This window comes from Chenopodium album, chromosome 12 (assembly GCF_948465745.1).
Source record: "Chenopodium album chromosome 12, dcCheAlbu1.1, whole genome shotgun sequence".
In the NCBI taxonomy this organism is placed as follows: Eukaryota; Viridiplantae; Streptophyta; class Magnoliopsida; order Caryophyllales; family Amaranthaceae; genus Chenopodium; species Chenopodium album.
The window spans coordinates 29,046,297-29,053,568 of NC_137845.1; the positions used below are offsets into that span (position 1 = coordinate 29,046,297).

The following is a 7,272-nucleotide window of genomic DNA, read 5'->3' on the forward strand; positions in this document are numbered from 1 at the left end:
ATAAAAAAAACAAGAGGACATAATGGTTATGGAGATTGAATGGTAATCCAGCGTGTGAAGCGAGGATTGAGTGGAAGATGAGAGGAAAAGGTCAGTAATCTACGGTTCTCTTGCAATATTTTTTTTTATTTATCGATAATAATCATAATGTGCTATTACAAACAAAAAGTTATAATCAATTGATGAAAATAATGTCATTCTTTTTAATGGTAATTAGATGATAAATACAAAGTCAAAAAAAAAAAAAAAAAAACCCACTAATTTGAAGACTTGAAAAACTCAAAAAATATAAACAACGTACGTGACTAATAATCACTCCCTATGAAAAAAAAAAACATATTTATCAATTGACATTATCTCAAGCATGAATAGTTCCAATGATCCTTAAGAATGTCTCTAATGTATGATATAGTAGTCGCTCATCGACCTATTTGGTGGACAATTTGTGAAAAGATTGCAGTACTCGAGTTTTGCTCGTTAGATGATGATGTTGTGGCCGAAAATTGATCATCCTCCTCTAGATTTAGAGTGTTCAAGTGCATGTTTATGTTATCATTTTGGTTGTTTCTCCCGTTATTTGAAGTAGCTTTAGAAGCATCTCCACTTTCTTGAAGCTGAAGAGAAAATTCGAGATTCCATAGTAAGTCACTCATTGAAGGGCGATCAATGCCATGATCAGATAGACACTTAAAAGCTGTGTCTACGAATTTCTTTAAGCATTCGGGTTTAATCGTTCCCTTAATGTGAGGATCAATAATTTCATCTATGTTTCCTTTTCTAACCGAGCTTCGTGCCCAATCTGCCAAACTAACTTGCTCTTTTGGAAGACTTGGGTTAAGAGCAGGGCGGGCACACAAAATCTCGAAAAGGACAACCCCAAATGAGTATACATCCGATTTTTCTGTTAGTTGTTGTCGTCTGAAGTACTCTGGGTCTAAGTATCCAAAACTACCTTTCACCACTGTACTTACATGGTTTTGGTTTGTTTCAGGGCCTGTTTTTGATAATCCAAAATCCGATATCTTGGCTACCCAGTTCTCATCCAATAGAATGTTAGTCGTCTTGACATCTCTATGAATGATGGTGTATTTTGCTCCAGTGTGAAGATAATGCAAACCTTTTGCGGCGCCTATCAACATCTCTAGTCTTTGCTTCCAAGTAAGATTGATCTTATTGCCCTTGTACAAATGCTCTCTTAAAGTACCATGTGCCATGAAGTCATACACCAAAGCCATCTCTCCATCTTCTTCACAGTAGCCGATAAGAGAGACTAGATGTTTATGCCTAAGTTTCGAAAGCATCTCAATCTCTGTGACAAACTCATGAACTCCTTGCTCCGATGATGGGTTTGACTTCTTGATGGCCACTTTAAAGCTCCCATCAATCACCCCCTTGTATACCTTGCCAAAACCTCCAACCCCAATCACATGTGATTCATCAAAGTGTTTAGTCGCTTTTCTTATCTCTGCCAATGTGAAGTGACGGCAATTGGCAGTTGCCTCAGTCGATAGTTGTGCACTTGCCGCACTACTTCCTCCAATTGTCGACTTCATGCCTGAAGTATGAGAATTACCATAAATAGGCAACCAACTAGATGTTCCTGATTTCGATCTTGGCATCTTGCTCTTCTTCTTATAAAACACAACCGCAAGAACTGTTGCCAACCCAAATGCAGCTGCGACTCCACTTGCTGCCCCAATGACATTGATGTTAGGCTTATCTTTCGTAAAATTTTCCCTTCTTTCTTTCTCAGCCTTAACTAATGCCTCAGATAGGGTTGGGTTAGGCCCGGCCAAATTCTTATTTCCATCACTTACCTTAAACATCTCTAACCCATTAAGGATGGCATCATAAAATTCCGGCTTATCTACACCGTCCCTTGGATGAAGAGCTACCAAAAGTACTTGTTGTCCTTTTCCATCTTCAACACTCACTGCATAATCCTTATAAATAGGGACATCTTTCAATCCAGCCCACGCTATCACATCAGCACCACTAGGTGTTGCTGTTTGGTTGTAAATGAATATATTGAACAACCTTTGATTCACCTTGGTATATATGTGCTCGCAAAAGTGTAATCTTATGATGTATGTGAAGGTTGGATCAACGAAAAATGACCATGTTAAATTATAATTCAGAGTAATATTTGGGTCAGGCCCCATTGATCTCCAAGTATTATAAACATCACTTGGTGCAATATATTTTGGCATGTCTTTGTAGTGCACTCCTTTCGTGTTATTGTCCGAGGATGTAACACCAGCCGCAGCCCCTAATATATAAGGCGTGTCGTCGTACCATGTCCTTAGTAAACCAGAATCGTTGGTGGGAGAAATATAGTTTCCACCTACATTTAACCTTGCTATCGTCTCGGTTGTTGCAGTCTTTCCATCTAAGGATTGGTCAGAGAAACCCAACAAATTAGCCGAATCCAACATATTTGGGGTAGGAACCAACTCTATGCCATTTATAAATGCAAATGATCCTGCGTGCTTGTTCGACGGCTTGAATACAACCTCTAAAGAATCAATCCCATCCAAAGGAGCAAGAGAATACTCCTTTATTATATAAGCTTGGGTTAAGGCCTCCGCAGTCACAACAGCGCTAAAATTGTTCAGAAGGGTAAAATCGGCCGCAATTACGGAAAAGTACGAGTTGCTAATATTGAAAGAGCTGTAAGATGTTGGGTAAAAATGAAGGCGTAAAAAATATCTCGAGGTTGAATTGATAGGAAACTTGTATGACATATCAGAGTTGCATACCCGAGCTGTCATATCTGGAATCTCAGATGGAAGAGAAGGATCTTGAAAAGATGCTTTAATAGTTTGAGAATTTCCTTGAGAAGAAAGATACTTTGTATCTACATCCCAATTCCTTCCATCCCCATCTTTCCCTTGACTAGTTGCTCCACAATCAATGGCAATCGACGCGTTCGTGTCGTCGGAAAATGATAGGTTGGTGATGCTCAAGAGGAGGAGAACATCAGTGATGATGAATAACTTTAAGTGGCAACCAAAATGCATGGTTGCACACCTTGATTGAGGAAGAAATGTTAAAAAAAATGGGGCGTACAGGAAAATTATTAGCTTAATCAACTTCTTTTTTTTTTTTATTTTTATTTTTTTTATGATTTTGATTTTTCCTGTACGCCAAAGAAGGAAATCTAAATTGTGACTTTTATTTTGCTTTATTAATGAAGGGATAATAAAATTAATGATTTTAATTTTCTTCTCATTTTCTTTCTACTATCTCTCCCTTGCTAACCTAGTATAGCAAATATCTCACTAAGAAAATTGAGAAAAAAGATTTTGAGTTGGCTCCGATGATTTTTGCTGATAAAAAGGTGATATATTATCATTTTGCCTATCTTTGGACATCCTCCCTTTTTATTGTTTGCTAATTTCTTTGTTAATTTCCTTTGTTGGTTAGAAATGAAAGGAAAAGAGAGTTTTAAGGAGGATTTTCCTTGTAAAATGTATGTTGGTAATTTCTTTTATTTAGAAATCAATATTATATGAATGAACCTTTTTTTTCTTGGAAAAATTAATGAACCTTGAGTCCTTGATTATATTATTATGGGTTGAAACCTGATTGTGATATAATTCATAATAAACTTCCTACAAAGTATTTTAATCAACATGTAATTTGTAAAGTTTGACATGTGATAAAAAATAAAAAAATGAATTTAAATTTTCAATACTGGGTTAAAAACTTTATCAAATGTGATTCATCCCAACGATTATATATTCCTTTTCTCTCTACCAAGCAAGTGTTTTTATACATGTTATTATTGATATTATGGTATAGTAAATATATGTGCTAAATTTGTGGACTAATTACATTAGATATTTGTTTATTCTTGTTTTTAGTTAAAAGATGATTTCTTACCCTTTATTTTCCTTTGACCACTACTAGACACTAATCCACTCTTTTACTTGGATATAATTTAAGTTGTTACATATAACTTTTTTTTTTTTTTGAAAGAATACATATACCTTTTTAAAAGACCGTTTATTAATATTATATTTACAACTTTTTGTTTATGATTTTTTTTAAGGAATAAAACACATTAATAATCTTCAAATAGTAGCATTTACAACAAACTATCAAATGTTTTTTCAATAATTTTTGTACATAATTTTTGTTCATTTTATTTAAAAAAAAATATTAAAAAAGAAAGTACAAGTAAATTAAATCGTATTAAAAATATGTTAGTTGAGACAAACACTACAAGAGGGGGGTTGAATTGTAGTGAGTTCCTAATACCTACTTTTTGCGGAATATAAAATAGAAATGTAAAAGGAACTTGCACAGCACACAATATTTTACGAGGAAACCTTCCAGGGCCCAACTGGAAGTAAAAAAATCCTCGACCCTTCTAAGAAATTTCAAACACCAAAACACTTCACTATAATAGGACAAACTCACTGTTACAACCTATTATAATCATACGTAAATTCACAAGTTTCAGAATGAACTTGCTACAAAGTAGAACCCTATTCTACCCAACCTAAGTCCCTGACTTAGATTCTCTCCGTACTCCCTGAGTACTTGCTCACTCAGCTTAACAATAGAAGCCTACAATACTGTATGCAATAAACAGTTCACTCACCCAAACTAAAACAATACAAACATTTGACTTCTAAAATGTGATAGGAGAGCTACTCATGGAATCCGAAACTAATATGACAAAGTTAAACTTGGCAAAATTACACAATTAATCTCTATTCAGATTCTTCACGCATAAACTCACAAGTGTATTAATTGTGAATTCTACCTTATATACAAGATAAACTCGTATAGCAAGTAGGGTTTTCAAAAGATAGAAATTATCAAAACTGCCGATTTCACAAAACACGTTTTTATGTAAATCTTTTGTAAAGAAAATCTTTTTGGAAAACTTAATTATTAAAGATAGATTAATGAAAAGAATAATATCTTTTTAAAACCGGATTTTATAAAATAAAATCTTTAGAAATCTTTTCATAAATTAAAACTTATCTTTTATAAACTTTCCTTTTATAAGCTTGCCAGTTTTGCCACGCTTCTAATAAATTCCATGCATAAACTAAATTAACATATTTACAACAATCCTTAAAAAATAAACTTAACATAACCTAGATTGTTTCGTCAAATTTTGTAGGTTAGGATACTTGGGCTTTACGCGGTCCAGGATTAAGATCTTGTTGTCTTCACTTCTCCAGTACCTTGCTGGAACTTCGCATGCCAAGTTCTTGTGGAACTTGCTGTCTTCAATGCAGGCCAAGTTAGGTTTCTCAACTTGCTGTTTTCATGACCCTGTTAGGGAACTCAGTTAGTTCTACTGAGGAACTCTTCTTCTATTTCTTTAACTTTCCTTGGAATCTCCTTGAGTCTTCATAGGCAAGCTAGTCCTCCACTTCCAAAGTCTACTTCACCTATTCTACTTACAACACTTAGAGAAATCTTATTAGTTGAAGTTTGCTCTTTGTGTTCATCATTATCAAAACTCTTATGCTTTAACAATTTCCCCCTTTTTGATGATCACAAACTTAGCAAACTTCTAAGGAAAGTTAAATTACATAGAAGGACGTATTTTTTAATTTTTAGGATTTTTTGACTTATACCACAAAAAAAAAAAAAAATCACGAAATTGCTTTTTACTACCAAAAATATTAAAAGTTTTATTTTACCACCAAAAAAATTTCTAAAAATTGTTTTATACCACCTATCATCAAGAAAATCGTTAAATTTAACGGTTTAAAAAATATTCTTCGATTTCGTGCGCAAAACATGTTATTCATAGGTTTAAGGGGGTATTTTGGCCCTATGAGTCCAATTTGATGTCAGAATTGACAAAAAATGATCAGACCGGGGTATTTTTAAACACGCAAAAAGAAGCATTTCCGATCATTATTTGTCAATTCTGACCTCAAATTGGACCCAAAGGGCCAAAATACCCTCAAAGCCCCTACATATCATGTGTTTGGCACGAAAATCGAAGAATTCTAAAAATTCCGTTAGATTTTTGACGGTTGGTGGTAAAAAACAATTTTTAATTCTTTTTTTGGTGGAAAAATAAAACTTTTAAAAATTTTGGTAGTAAAAAACAATTTTGTGATTTTTTTTATGGTAAAAGTAAAAAAAATCCTAATTTTTAACAAGAAAACAAGTTAAAAAAAAACACATAACAAAAAAAAAAAAAAAAAAAAAAAATTTAAAACAGAACAAAATAGAATTAAACTACTTTGTACACATCATCAGAGAAATTTCTGATACTTTATCAACTAGAACCCAGAACAACTTCATCCATCAAGTTTGCTTCTTCTTTTTCCCCTTTTGGCATTATCAAAAAGTCCTACACTTTAAGTCATTAAGCATCTAAACACAGCCCCACAAGCAATTCATCGAGTGTGGGAAACTGAAGGCAGCGCTGACTAGCTCCTATAAGCCTGTCCCTGAACACTTTCCTGCATGTACTTTTATAACACACAAAGCACATATGTTTAGGCAAAGTTCCAAAATATTATTAAAACCAAAAGATTATCATCCTGTTTTAAGTTATTACAAACCATGAAGATAAAGTAAATCAAAACGAAATGAAATTTTTCATGACATAGACAGAGGAAAAAAAATAGTTAAGGCTAGGCTAGGCTGGGGTAGGCTAAGGGATTTAAGCTGGATCGGTCTTGAAGAAGTTCAAGAACCTTCTTGTTATCTTCCTTCAAAGTTTCAATGCAGGTTTCCAGCTTGTCTTTTCAGGCTCTTGATAGCCTTCTGGAACTCTAATTGCAGCCCCTTCAGACTCTTCTCAAGACCCTGTATGCCCTTCTCTAGCTTCTGAATTTTCGCAGTTGCCTCTTTCAACTGCCTCTTTGTAAGTTCTGCATGTTCAGTAAGCTCAGCCACTTGCCCTTCCAGAACCTTATCATCAGCATCCAATTCAAGAGGTTTCTCCATGCTAGTTTGGGGAAAAGAGCTAGCTGAGAGCTTCCTACTCTTCCTTACAGCCTCACCAAAAACTGTCCCTTCTCTCTTCTTCCCAATGGCTGCAGATTTCTTTTCTTCCATTTTCCTAATTTTCCTACTACAACCTCTAGACTAATTCCCAGTAGATTCTCCTTATTAATAACATTTTCTTCCTTTTCCTTCAATCCACCTTAAGTACCTTTGAGTTTTACACCAAGAGACTCAAAACGGCTGACAGCACAACCCCATAGCCTACTTTGTTCTTGTTAGGAACACAGTGGGCTAGATGTTGATACATCAGTGAAGGAAATTTTATTTTTATTCTTT

The 7,272-nt window shown here is 34.4% G+C and overlaps 1 pseudogene; it reads right to left on the reverse strand.

Annotated features, from left to right (window-relative positions):
- Window positions 1–140: 140 nt before the first annotated feature.
- On the reverse strand, window positions 141–7,047 carry LOC145571093 (receptor-like protein kinase ANXUR1 pseudogene; annotated as a pseudogene).
- Window positions 7,048–7,272: the final 225 nt, after the last annotated feature.